Source organism: Stegostoma tigrinum, chromosome 9 (assembly GCF_030684315.1).
Source record: "Stegostoma tigrinum isolate sSteTig4 chromosome 9, sSteTig4.hap1, whole genome shotgun sequence".
NCBI lineage: Eukaryota > Metazoa > Chordata > Chondrichthyes > Orectolobiformes > Stegostomatidae > Stegostoma > Stegostoma tigrinum.
In genome coordinates, this window is record NC_081362.1 from 57673378 (window position 1) to 57687847 (window position 14470).

At 44.0% G+C, this 14470-nt stretch overlaps 1 protein-coding gene across 1 annotated transcript in view; it reads left to right on the forward strand.

Moving 5' to 3' along the window:
• Window positions 1-799: 799 nt before the first annotated feature.
• The window catches only part of kctd3 (potassium channel tetramerization domain containing 3), a 139477-nt gene continuing 125806 nt past the window's right edge, over window positions 800-14470 (forward strand). Inside the window, exon 1 of the mRNA XM_048536176.2 lies at window positions 800-872. The gene's annotated coding sequence lies outside the window, so the exon portion shown is untranslated. The remainder of the gene's footprint in view (window positions 873-14470) is intronic.

Consider the following 14470-nt stretch of genomic DNA (forward strand, 5'->3'; position numbering starts at 1 on the left):
GTACCTCATATAGCACCTCAGGGGAGACAATGGCCTAGTAGTATTATCACTAGACTGTTAATCCAGAGACCCATATAATGTTCTGGGGACCTGGGTTTGAATCCTGCTATGGCAGATGGAGGAATTTGAATTCAATAAATATCTGGAATTAACAATCTAATTATGACCGTGAATCCATTGTCGATTGTCAGACATACCCATCTGGTTCACTAATGCCCTTTAGGGAAGGAAACTGCCATCCTTACCTGGTCTGGCATACATGTGACTCCAGACCCACAGCAATGTGGTTGACTCTGAACTGCCGGCTGAGCATTTATGGATGGGCAATAAATGCTGCCTGGCCAGTGATGACCTCATCCCATGAATGAATAAAGAAAAACAAAAATGATCTAAAATAAACTCCATCTGTGTATCCTTGGTCCATTGGCCCAACTGATCAAAGTCCCATTGTACCGTAAGATAACCTTTGTCACTGTCCACTGCACCTCCAATTTTGGTTTCATCTGCAAACATGGTAACCATACCTCCATTGTTCACAAGTAAATCATTTATATCAAAGACAAAAAAGCAATGGACCCAGCACTGATTCTTGCAGCACATTATTAATCACAGGCCTCCTGTCTAAGGGATTTATCTACATTAACGTATTTTAAGACCTTCAGCAACCCTTTTCTGTGATATGGGCCCTTTTCAAGACATCACTATTTATTTCCCCTAGTTCCCTGAGGAGTTTTTTGAGTGCAGTTGATTGGTGCTCAGTTAACTGAACAGTTCGGAACTGGAAACAAGTCACAGACACACACACTGAAAAAGTCTGAAGGGTGTACTGTTGTTCCTTGCAGGAGAAGCTGCTTGTCTTCAGTAGCAAAAAGGTCAGTTTAAAATCTCAATAAGAATCAGTTACCTTTCCGGCAGCAGTTGCTATGAGCTGAGATTTTTGAACTGATAAATCAGATACATTTTCTAAGTGAATCAGTTGCTCTGTATTTGTCAAAGAACAGCGAACGCTTTTAGAGGAAAACAACTGAGCACTAAGGATCTGGCTAGCTAATGGGGATCAACGTCAGAATCAGAAAACAAAGACCTTTCAGTTGTGTTTACCACTGCCAATAATCTATGTTCCCCATTTGTCTGGGGTGTGTGTGTGTGTGTGTGTGTGTGTGTGTGTGTGTGTGTGTGTGTGTGTGTGTGTGTGTGTGTGTGTGTGGGGGGGGGGGTGGCAGTGGGGCGTGTTGTTGTTGAGAGAGAGCGAGAATGGGGAATTTATACAGGAATCAGAGTTTTAGTTGGTAATGTTATATAACAATGGCTTATATTTGTTACTTGTAGCTAAAGCTTAATTGTTTTAACTAATAATAATTCTTGTTTAGTACAGAAACCTGTCTGTAATTTCTAACAATCTTGGTCTGAAAGTCAAATAAATCAGGGTGCTGTTCATACTTTAAAAACTTTTTTTGCTATTTGCTATGACTCCGAGGATAGTGGGTCTTGAGTTATGGCACACTTTCCCTCTGGGTTGTAACAATCCACTTATAGATTGTTACTTGGAGGACTCTTGTCGTGCAGTTGTAATAATGTTACATCTGAGCCAAAAGGCCTGGCTTCAATTCCAGCCTGCTCCCAAGGTGTGTTGTAACATGTCTGAATAGATTGAGTGAAAAATATCTTTCAATGGTTAATTTTGCTTCAAATTTATTTCAGTATCAAAGATCCCGAATGCACCTATCCTTTGTCTCTGGTTCTGTTGATGTCAATAAAATAGAGAGCAGTGTTTTAATTTCTCTATCTGGTGATTCAATACTATTAAGCATCTGTTTTTGAAAAGGCCAACAATGTCAGCAAAAGCTGTACAAGAGACAGGGTTATTAATGATTATTATTTTGTAATTAAGGTCACATAATTAAGACAGAAAATTCAATATACATTGGAATCTAAATCAAACATATTAAACATTACAATTATAAAAGTGGTGAATGGTTACAGGAAAATCTAATAAAACAGAAGTTCACATATCTTCCATCTCAACTGTTGAAAAGAATTGAATCTTAATTCATTTTGTTATTGTATTATTATTCTTTAAAACGGTTTTTTGCTAATCAACATTAAGGATGCCAATGTTTGGGGAATGAGTATTTCTTTATTAATACTAACTGGAGAAATTATCAAGCACTGCAAGATGTGAATATTAACAATTTGCAATGAAACAGATATACCAAGGAACTTCACAGAATGTATAGCCGTAGTGTGAATTGAGTTTTATAAAGCTAATGAATTGTACATAGGCATCACTAGCAAGGCCAGCATTTATTTGTCATCTCTTGTTCTCCCGGAATACATAGAGCATAGAACATAGAATATAGAACAGTACAGCACAGAACAGGCCCTTCAGCCCACAATGTTGTGCCGACCATTGATCCTCATGTATGCACCCTCAAATTTCTGTGACCATATACATGTCCAGCAGTCTCTTAAATGACCCCAATGACCTTGCTTCCACAACTGCTGCTGGCAACGCATTCCATGCTCTCACAACTCTCTGCGTAAAGAACCTGCCTCTGACATCCCCTCTATACTTTCCACCAACCAGCTTAAAACTATGACCCCTCGTGCTAGCCATTTCTGCCCTGGGAAATAGTCTCTGGCTATCAACTCTATCTATGCCTCTCATTATCTTGTATACCTCAATTAGGTCCCCTCTCCTCCTCCTTTTCTCCAATGGAAAGAGACCGAGCTCAGTCAACCTCTCTTCATAAGATAAGCCCTCCAGTCCAGGCAGCATCCTGGTAAACCTCCTCTGAACCCTCTCCAAAGCATCCACATCTTTCCTATAATAGGGCGCCCAGAACTGGACGCAGTATTCCAAGTGCGGTCTAACCAAAGTTATATAGAGCTGCAACAAGATCTCACGACTCTTAAACTCAATCCCCCTGTTAATGAAAGCCAAAACACCATATGCTTTCTTAACAACCCTGTCCACTTGGGTGGCCATTTTAAGGGATCTATGTATCTGCACACCAAGATCCCTCTGTTCCTCCACGCTGCCAAGAATCCTATCCTTAATCCTGTACTCAGCTTTCAAATTCGACCTTCCAAAATGCATCACCTCGCATTTATCCAGGTTGAACTCCATCTGCCACCTCTCAGCCCATCTCTGCATCCTGTCAATGTCCCGCTGCAGCCTACAACAGCCCTCTACACTGTCAACGACACCTCCGACCTTTGTGTCGTCTGCAAACTTGCTGACCCATCCTTCAATTCCCTCGTCCAAGTCATTAATAAAAATTACAAACAGTAGAGGCCCAAGGACAGAGCCCTGTGGAACTCCACTCACCACTGACTTCCAGGCAGAATATTTTCCTTCTACTACCACTCGCTGTCTTCTGTTGGCCAGCCAATTCTGTACCCAAGCAGCTAAGTTCCCCTGTATCCCATTCCTCCTGACCTTCTGAATGAGCCTACCATGGGGAACCTTATCAAATGCCTTATTGAAGTCCATATACACCACATCCACAGCTCGACCCTCATCAACTTTTCTAGTCACATCCTCAAAAAACTCGATAAGGTTTGTAAGGCATGACCTACCCCTCACAAAGCCGTGTTGACTGTATTTGATCAAGCCATGCTCTTCCAGATGGTCATAAATCTTATCCCTCAGAATCCTTTCTAACACCTTGCAGACGACAGACGTGAGACTTACCGGTCTATAATTGCCGGGGATTTCCCTATTTCCTTTCTTGAAGAGAGGAATTACATTTGCCTCTCTTCAGTCCTCAGGTACGACTCCAGTGGAGAGCGAGGATGCAAAGATCTTCGCAAGTGGCGAAGCAATTGCATTTCTCGCTTCCCAAAGCAGCCGAGGACAAATCTGATCCGGGCCTGGCGACTTGTCAATCTTAATGTTTGACAAAATTTTCAGCACATCAGCTTCGTCTATCTCTATCCATTCCAGCATGCACACCTGCTCTTCAAAGGTTTCATTCACTACAAAGTTCGTTTCTTTCGTAAAGACAGAAGCAAAAAACTCATTTAGGGCTTCCCCTACCTCCTCAGGCTCCACACACAAGTTCCCTATGCTATCCCTGATCGGCCCTACTCTTTCTTTGACCATTCTCTTATTCCTCACGTAAGTGTAAAATGCCTTTGTATTTTCCCAGATTCCTTCTGCCAAGCCTTTCTCGTGCCCCCTCCTGGCTCTCCTCAGACCATTTTTGAGCTCCTTCCTTGCCTGCATGTAATCCTCTCTAGCTGAACTTGACCCTAGCTTCCTCCACCTTATGTAAGCTACCTTCTTCCTTTTCACTAGAAGCTCCACCGCTCTCGTCATCCAAGGTTCCTTAATCTTACCCCTTCTTGCCTGTCTCAGAGGGACATATTTACTCATCACTCCCAACAACTGTTCCTTAAATCGTCTCCACATGTCTATAGTTCCCTTACCATGGAACAATACGTTGGATGTCCAGGCCATTTTAGGAGTAGTTAAGAGATAGCCGCATTGCTGTGGGTTTGGAGTCACATGTGGGCCAGACTGCAGATTTCTTCTCTAAAGGACATTATGAAATCAGATTTTTTATGACAATCACTATTGGCTCTAAGTCACTGTTAGATGAATTTTTTTACTCCTGACTTTATTGAATTCAAATGTCACCATCTGCCATGGGTGGGATTTTAACCTATGTACTCAGAACCTTTCAGAGATAGTAGGAACGGCAGATGCTGGAGAATCTGAGATAACAAGGTGTAGAGCTGGAAGAACACAGCAGGCCAAGCAGCATCCGAGGAGCAGGAAGGCTGACGTTTTGGGCCTAGACCCTTCTTCAGAAATGCAGAAGCCGAAGGAGGGTAGGAGGCCTTGAGATGGTGTCCAGGACGAGGGGGTGTGTTGGAGGTGGGAGAGGAGTCAGTAGAGGGAGGATTAGGCTCACTATTAAAGAAGTAAATGCGGAGGCAGAGGCAGCGGAAAAACTGCTCGACGTCCAAGCGTGACTGGTATTCGTTGATGTGTGGGTGGAGGGGGGCTAAGGTGAGCCCTTTACTGAGGACTGACTGTTTGTCCTCAGACGATGGGCGGAGCGACATCGGCGTCAGTGGTGGGCCATGTAGCGTGAGCTGTGGGCGGAGTTGTGTTGGCGTTGGTGGGTGGAATTGTGTCGGTGACATTTCTGAAGAAGGGTCTAGGCCCGAAACGTCAGCCTTCCTGCTCCTCTGTTGCTGCTTGGCCTGCTGTTTTCATCCAGCTCTACACTTTACCCAGGACGTTAGTCTAGGTGTCTGAAATATTAGTCTAGTGACAGTAGCACCAGTCCAGCACCTCCTCATAGTGGTTGATGCCCCCTTTCAATTTAATTTTTTTTACTTGAGAGCTGAATAAAATTTGTGTTTTAATTTTCAAAGTAGTGATGTAGCACATCAGACATTTATTATATGAATAGTTCAACAAGATCAACAAATAATTACATCCAGAAGAACCAGATAAATATTAGATTACAAAGTTTCAAAATATATACATTCTTTTACTGAACAACCTCATTGTTCCCCAACCCCGCACGGCCCGTTTCTATCTCCTTCCCAAAATCCACAAACCTGCCTGCCCTGGTCGACCCATCGTCTCAGCCTGCTCCTGCCCCACTGAACTCATCTCCACCTATCTGGACTCCATTTTCTCCCCTTTGGTCCAGGAACTCCCCACCTATGTCCGTGACACCACCCACGCCCTCCACCTCCTCCAGGACTTCCAATTCCCTGGCCCCCAACACCTCATATTCACCATGGACGTCCAGTCCCTGTACACCTGCATTCCGCATGGAGATGGCCTCAAGGCCCTCCGCTTCTTCCTGTCCCGCAGGCCCGACCAGGCCCCCTCCACCGACACTCTCATCCGTCTAGCGGAACTCGTCCTCACACTCAACAACTTCTCTTTTGACTCCTCCCACTTCCTACAGACTAAGGGGGTGGCCATGGGCACCCGCATGGGCCCCAGCTATGCCTGCCTCTTTGTAGGTTACGTGGAACAGTCCATCTTCCGCACCTACACAGGCCCCAAACCCCACCTCTTCCTCCGGTACATTGATGACTGTATCGGCGCCGCCTCTTGCTCCCCAGAGGAGCTCGAACAGTTCATCCACTTCACCAACACCTTCCACCCCAACCTTCAGTTCACCTGGGCCATCTCCAGCACATCCCTCACCTTCCTGGACCTCTCAGTCTCCATCTCAGGCAACCAGCTTGTAACTGATGTCCATTTCAAGCCCACCGACTCCCACAGCTACCTAGAATACACCTCCTCCCACCCACCCTCCTGCAAAAATTCCATCCCCTATTCCCAATTCCTCCACCTCCACCGCATCTGCTCCCACGATAAGACATTCCACTCCCGCACATCCCAGATGTCCAAGTTCTTCAAGGACCGCAACTTTCCCCCCACAGTGATTGAGAACGCCCTTGACCGCGTCTCCCGCATTTCCCGCGACACATCCCTCACACCCCGCCCCCGCCACAACCGCCCCAAGAGGATCCCCCTCGTTCTCACACACCACCCTACCAACCTCCGGATACAACGCATTATCCTCCGACACTTCCGCCATTTACAATCCGACCCCACCACCCAAGACATTTTTCCATCCCCTCCCCTGTCTGCTTTCCGGAGAGACCACTCTCTCCGTGACTCCCTTGTTCGCTCAACACTGCCCTCCAACCCCACCACACCCGGCACCTTCCCCTGCAACCGCAGGAAATGCTACACTTGTCCCCACACCTCCTCCCTCACCCCCATCCCAGGCCCCAAGATGACATTCCACATTAAGCAGAGGTTCACCTGCACATCTGCCAATGTGGTATACTGCATCCACTGTACCCGGTGCGGCTTCCTCTACATTGGGGAAACCAAGCGGAGGCTTGGGGACCGCTTTGCAGAACACCTCCGCTCAGTTCGCAACAAACAACTGCACCTCCCAGTAGCAAACCATTTCCACTCCCCCTCCCATTCTCTTGATGACATGTCCATCATGGGCCTCCTGCACTGCCACAATGATGCCACCCGAAGGTTGCAGGAACAGCAACTCATATTCCGCCTGGGAACCCTGCAGCCATATGGTATCAATGTGGACTTCACCAGTTTCAAAATCTCCCCTTCCCCCACTGCATCCCTAAACCAGCCCAGTTCATCCCCTCCCCCCACTGCACCACACAACCAGCCCAGCTCTTCCCCCCCACCCACTGCATCCCAAAACCAGTCCAACCTGTCTCTGTCTCCCTAACCGGTTCTTCCTCTCACCCATCCCTTCCTCCCACCCCAAGCCGCACCCCCAGCTACCTACTAACCTCATCCCACCTCCTTGACCTGTCCGTCTTCCCTGGACTGACCTATCCCCTCCCTACCTCCCCACCTACACCCTCTCCACCTATCTTCTTTACTCTCCATCTTCGGTCCGCCTCCCCCTCTCTCCCTATTTATTCCAGTTCCCTCCCCCCATCCCCCTCTCTGATGAAGGGTCTAGGCCCGAAACGTCAGCTTTTGTGCTCCTGAGATGCTGCTTGGCCTGCTGTGTTCATCCAGCCTCACATTTTATTATCCAGATGTAGTGATTTTAATGGGAAAAAATTAATTTGGCAGCTACAGGTATTTTTATTCAGATTATTTTGCACATAACTACAAGGAAGCAAAAGAAATTTGGCAAATTACAATGAACTGACAAGATTTCTCTAATCACACAAAGCAAGCAGCTAAATTGCCACTTAGGTAGCATAAATTAGTCATATTATTTCACGAAGGCCATTTCATATTTTAGTAGAATTCTTTTCCACTTTTCCATTTACAGTTTCCATATTCTGCTTGACATCGTCACCAATCTCTGTTCTACCATTTTCTAATCCTGCTCCAATTCACTTTTTAACTGATCTAACTTTCAATATTGTACTAATTTTTAGTCCTTGCCCTTTGAATTTGTGTAAACCTAGAACTTCACTTGACCTCTTGTATATATAACCAGGGGATGTTGCTAAGCAATACTTTAAAAGCAACAGATTTTTGCGCACATTTTAATAATATTGCTTTACATAGCATATCTAACTATTTTTAATTTATTTTTGTGAGTGATTCCCTAGTCCTCCACAGGGAGAAAATAGGACTCTCTAAGTTCACTTAGATGATGTGAATTTCCACTTTCCATTGTAAATATCCTTGGAAAAGTTATACCCTGAATGAGATGTAACTGAGTTTTTAATGACATAATGAATTTATAATTTCTTATGCAAAATCTTTCTGGCCCTGACAACTGAATTATTTTAGACTGTTATTGTAAAAAAATGTGCAGATTTGACTTTTTTTCCCACATGTTGGTTGTAATCGTTTAGTCTCTACTTCATTCCCATGTGCATGTCCAAACCGCATTTTAGAATTTAGAATCACCACAGTGTGGACACAGGCCCCACAGACCAACAAGTCCACTCCAAACCCCAGTGCATCCCACCCAGACCAATCCCCCTATGACCCACCTTGGTTACACATCCCTGAACACTACAGGCAATTTAGCATGTCCAATCCACCTAACCTGCACATCTTTGGACTATGGGAGGAAACCGGAGCAAACCCACACAGACATGGGGAAGAAGGTGCAAACTCCACTCAGACAGACACCCAAGGCTAGAATTGAACCTGGGTCCCTAGTGCTGCATGGTAGCAGTGGCTAACCACTGTGCCACCCGATTTTGTTGCCTGCAAAATTATCATTCCTCAGTTTTTTTTTCCACTTTCTGGTTGGTTGTCTCTGAGAATTATTCAGCCTGAGGTTGTAAACATGCTCACTGAGCCGGTGGGTTTGGTCACCCTGCTGGATAACACTGTCAGTGTGCCTCTGGTGAAGCGTCAGTGTTTTGTCCTGCTTGTTATCTATATGCCTCAGTTTGCTGGGGTGGTTGGTATTACTTCTGGTTTTGTTTCTCAGTGGTTTATACGCAGGTCCAATTCAATGTATTTGTTGAAGAAGTTCCGGTTGGAATACCAGGCCTCCAGGAATTCCCCGGAATGTCTCTGTCTGGCTTCTGCAATTATCCATGTGTTGTCCTAATCAAATTCATGTCCCTCGCCCGTGTGTCGTGAGACAAGAGGGAATTGCTCATGTCTCTTGGTGGCTAGTTGGTGTTTGTGAGTCTGTATAATCAATTTTCTTCCAGTTTGGCCTATGTAGTGTTTCTCACAGTTCTTGCATGGTATTTTGCAATTGCTGGTTTTGGTTATGGGATCCTTTATATTCATCAGTAGCTGTTGTAGGGTGGTTGTTGGTTAGTGGGCTACTCTGATACCTAGGGGTTGGAGTAGTCTTGTGGTCATCTCTGAAATGTCCTTGATGTATGGGAGGGTGATTAGTGATTCTGGTCATGTTGTGTCTTCCTGTTGTGGTCTGTCCTGGAGGTAATGGCCGATTGTGCTTTTCAGGTATCCATTTCCTTTGAAGACTGTATAAGTGTTCATGTTCTGCTTTGTGTAGTTTCAGGTCTCTGCAATGTGTTGTGGCTCGTTTAAACAGTATCCTAATGTCGCTCTGTTTGGGAGCATTAGGGTGGATGCTCACGTAAGTGAGTATTTGGTCCATATGTGTAGTCTATCTATATGTGCTAGTCTGGAGTTCCCTGGTGTTTTTGCATTCTACCATTACAGCCAGGAAGGGTATTCGGTTGTTGTTCTCTTCTTCTTCCATGAATTTTATCCCGGTAAGGATGTTGTTTAGGCATCAGTGAGTGTTTTCCAGTTTAGAGTCTTTAATGATCACAAAAGTGTAATCTACATAGCGGACCCAGAGTTTGGGTTGTATAATGGGGAGTGCGGTCTGTTCTAAGCTTTGCATTACCGCTTGTACAATCAGTCTTGATATCAATTACACAAGCAACCACCCCAATGCCTACAAACAGATCTGCATTAGGACACTAGTTAAACAAGCCATAACACATTGCAGCAGTCTTCAAAAGAAATGGATACACAAAAAGCACAAACCACTATTACCTCCAAGACAAGGCCACAAGAGGAAGACACAACATGACCAGATTCACTAATCACTCTACCGCACATCAAGGACATTTCAGAGATGACCACAAGATACTCGGACCCCTAGATATCAGAGTAGCCCACAAACTGATAACGACCCTATGACAGCTATTGACAAACAAAGAATCCCATAACCAAAACCAGCAAAACTGGGGTAATATACAAGATACCATGCAAGGACTGTGAGAAACACTGCATAGGCCAAATTGGAAGAAAATTGACAATAAGCATACATGAACACCAACTAGCCACCAAGAAACACGATCAATTCTCACTTGTCTCACACAACACGGACAATGAAGGACACAAATTTGACTGGGACAACACATGGATAATCGCAAAAGCCAAACAGAGACATACCAGGGAATTCCTGAGGCCTGCTATTCTAACCGGAACTCCATCAACAAGCACATTGAATTAGACCCTGTGTACAAACCACTGAAAAACAGAACCGGCAGCAATACCAACCACCCCAGCAAACCGAGGCATATAAATAATAAACGGGACAGAACAGCGATACTTCACCAGAGGCGCACTGACAAAGTTACCTAGTAGGGCGATGTAATATTTGCAACCAAACCCTCTGGCTCGGTGAGCATGGCTACAACCTCATCCACAGCCCAACCTGTAAACCTTCTCAAAAAAAAACTTTAAATTACTCAGCCTGATTGGTCATTCAGCCTGCTTGACGATACCACTGTTCATAAAATCCCTATAGTATGGGAGCAAGCAGTTTGGCCTATCGAGTACACAGCAACCCTCTGAAGAACATTCCCACCCAGACCCACTCAACTACCCTATGCCTGCATTTCCCATACCTAATCTACATAGCCTGCATGTCCCTGGACACAATGGACAATTAAGCATGGCCAATTCACCGAAGTGGCATATCTTTGGACTGTGGGAGGAAACCAGAGCACCCAGGGGAAAGCCACACAGACAGAACGTGGAAACTCCACAGGTGGAATCAAACCTGAGACCCTGGTGTTGCAAGGCAGCAGTGCTGACCACTAAGCCATCACGCCACTCACTGCTGTGGGATCCCAGGGTGGCCCTTGATCTAATGCTAGAAGCAAACGAAAGGGGAATTTCACACCATACAGACCATTACACATTATGGCAGCTTTCTTTGAAGTCAACAACAACTACTGCTGCTTCATCATGGACTGTGAAACCTAGGCCAACATTTTTGAATGAGAGGTGAAAATACAAACACCTACATGTTACCTGCTGGTTATTTCCCTGTATTTAAATATTAACAGGCTACATTTCATTGTATAGGTCAGGGCATCCAAATGGCTTCCAGCATTCATTCAACTTGGCCTTGTACACTTCAGCCCAGAGGTTCTTGCACACCGTTGCTTTTGAAAGTACAAGATGATAATGGCATAGTCAAGGATTTGGAGAAATGGGTTTGAATAAACAGGGCATTCAACAATGAGAGTTAATGATTTAGAAATAAGTATAGGGAGGACTGAGAAGGAGGGTGCATTAAGCAAAGTGAATTCCAAGCAAATTAGGCGTTATTAGAAAAAAAGATCAGCAGCCAAATTAAAGGTGAATCACAAAGTCTTCTATAGGCATATAAATAGTCAAAGAGTGGTAAAAGGAGGAGTAGGACCAATTATGGAACAAAAAGGGGAGTTTACACATTGTGTCAGGTGTCATGGCTGGCATATTATGTGAATACTCTATATAATATTGACAGGGAATGAAACAGTTGATAAGGAAGAAATGTTGGATAGACTGTTGATATGCAAAGTTAACAAGGCACTGAGATCAGATGAGTAGCATCCAAAGATATTTAAGGAAGCTGGAGTAGAAATTGCAGGGGTAGTGGCCATAATCTTTCAGCCATCCCTAGCAATTGTATATTAACCAGTTTAACTTCCATTTTGGGAAGCTCCATGTCATTGAGTGAATCTCTCCTGCACTCTCTCCTGTGCAATCAGTCCTTTTAATAGTGTGGCAGCCAGAACAGCACCCAGGATTCCATCTGTGGCCAAACCAATAATTTGTAAAGTTGTAATAAGACTTCCTGGCTCCCATATTCTGTGCTCTGTCCACTGAAGGCAAGAATCCCCTATGCCTTCTTTACCACCTTGTCTATCTGTGCTAACATCATAAAGGAATCCGTGGACTTGGTCGCTTTGTTCCTCAGTACTCCCTAGGGTCCTGGCATTCATTGTTTATATCCTTCCCTTAGTAGACATCCCAAAATACATGCCTCACACTTATCAGCAGTAAATTCCATCAACATTACTCTGCACAGTTTACCAATTGATCAATATCAGACCGTAGCTTGAGACCGCCCTTCTCACTATCAACACAACCACCAAGTTTTGTGTAATCTGCAACTTTACTAATTATACTTTCTACAATCACATTCAAGCTGTTAATGCAGATAACAAACAGCAAGGGGCCCAGCACTATTCTCTATGGTACACTGGTGGTCACAGTCTTCCAATCACAAAAACAACCCATCATTATTACTTGTCTCCTATTTGCAAGCCAATTTTGGATCCAGTTTGCCAACTTGCCTTGGATTCCATGGGCTCTTACATTCCATATGGGACCTTGTCAAAGGACTTACTGAAGTCCAAGTAAACTACATCAACTGCATTATCCTCATCAGTTACTTCTTCAATACCCTCCACTAAATTAGTCAGACATGACCTCCCTCCAGCAAATCAGTGCTGACAATCCCTGCTTTTCCAAGTGTTGATTGATCCAGTCCCTCAGAAATTTTTCCAATAATTTCCCTACCAATTATGTCAGACTAATTGGTCTGTGATTTCCTGGCCTATCCCTGCTGGCCTCCTTGAACAAAGGAACTGCATTAGCTATCCTCTAGTCATCTGGCACTTCACCTGTAGCCAGCAAACTATTAAATATCTCTGCCAGGGCCCTATCAATCTCCTCCCTTGCCTCCCATAGCAGCCTGGGCTACATCTCTTCAGGCTCTGGGGATTTATTCACCATTATGTCTGTTGAAATATCTAATACTTCTCCTTACTAATCTTAACATCCTCTAGAACATCACCATCCCAATCAAAATCTCCAGCTACAGCATCTTTTGCCATTGTGAATACAGAAGAGAAATATGTATTTAAGACTTCACTTACTTCATATGATCCCTCTGGTCTCTAATTGGCCTTACTCTTTCCTGATAATCCTTTAGCTCTTGATGTACATATTAATGCTCTGGGCTTTTCCTTAATCCTATGTCCTGAAGATATTTAGTCGCACCTCTTCCCTCTCTTAATTTATTTTTAAAGCAACCCCTTACACTCTCTATATTTCTGAAGAGCCTCCCCTGTTTTTGATGCTCTATACTGAACATACACTTTCTTCTTTTTGTTTATCAAGCTCTCAATATCCCTTGTCATCCAGGGTTTCCTGGATTTGCTGCCCTTTCCCTTTATTCTTAGGGGAACACACTGGTCCTGAATTCTCAATATACTGCATTTTAAATGTGGACTTATCTGTAAGTAGTTGCTCCCAGTTTATGTTTGTCAGAAACTAACAACAGAAAGTGCTGGAAATGCTCAGCATGTCTGGCAGAATGAGCTTTTCCAGCAATTTCTGTTCTGGTTCTGATTTACAACATCCGCAGAATTTTTGGTTTTTGTGTTTGTCCCATCCTGTCTAATGATTTTGAAATTGGCCTTCCCACAATTTACTCATTAACTTCTGTATTGACTTTATCTGTTTCCGTAATGATTTTGAAACTTAACAGTTGTGGTCACTATCCCCCAAATGCTTGCCCGTTGAAACTTCAAACACTTGAGCGGCTTCATTCCCTAGGATCAAGTCAAGCATTGCCTATCCCTAGTGTGACTATCTATGTACTGGCACAAAAGGTTCTCCTGGGTGCACTTTAAAAATTCCACACCATCAAATTCTTTCATGTTAAGGTGATCCCTGTTAATAATCACAAACTCCTGAGAACAATTAACTGTGATAGAACTAGTAGATACATGTTAAATGCTGGGTTGTCTAGGAAGGTCAAGCGTGGATTTCTGAAGAGCAAATAATGTTTAACTAACTTGCCAGAGATTTTTGAAAAGGTAACAGTGAGGGTCAATGTGAGTAATGTTGCTGAACAGTACATGGATTTCCAGAAGGGGTCTGACACAGTGTCACACATTAGACTTGTGTGAAAAGTTATAGCTCATTGAATAAAATGGACAGTAACAATATAGATGCAAGATTGGCTCAGTGTGAGGAAACAAAAAATAACAGACAATGGATGTTTTTGAGCTAGATGAAGATTATAGAGTTTCCAAGGGATCAGTATTGGGACACTTACTATTCCTGATATATATTAATGATCTAGGCCTTAGAATGCAGGGGTCAATTTCAACATTTGGAAATGACACAAAACTTGGTAGCATTATAAAATGTGAGAGATAGTACAGAAAATTTGAAGGA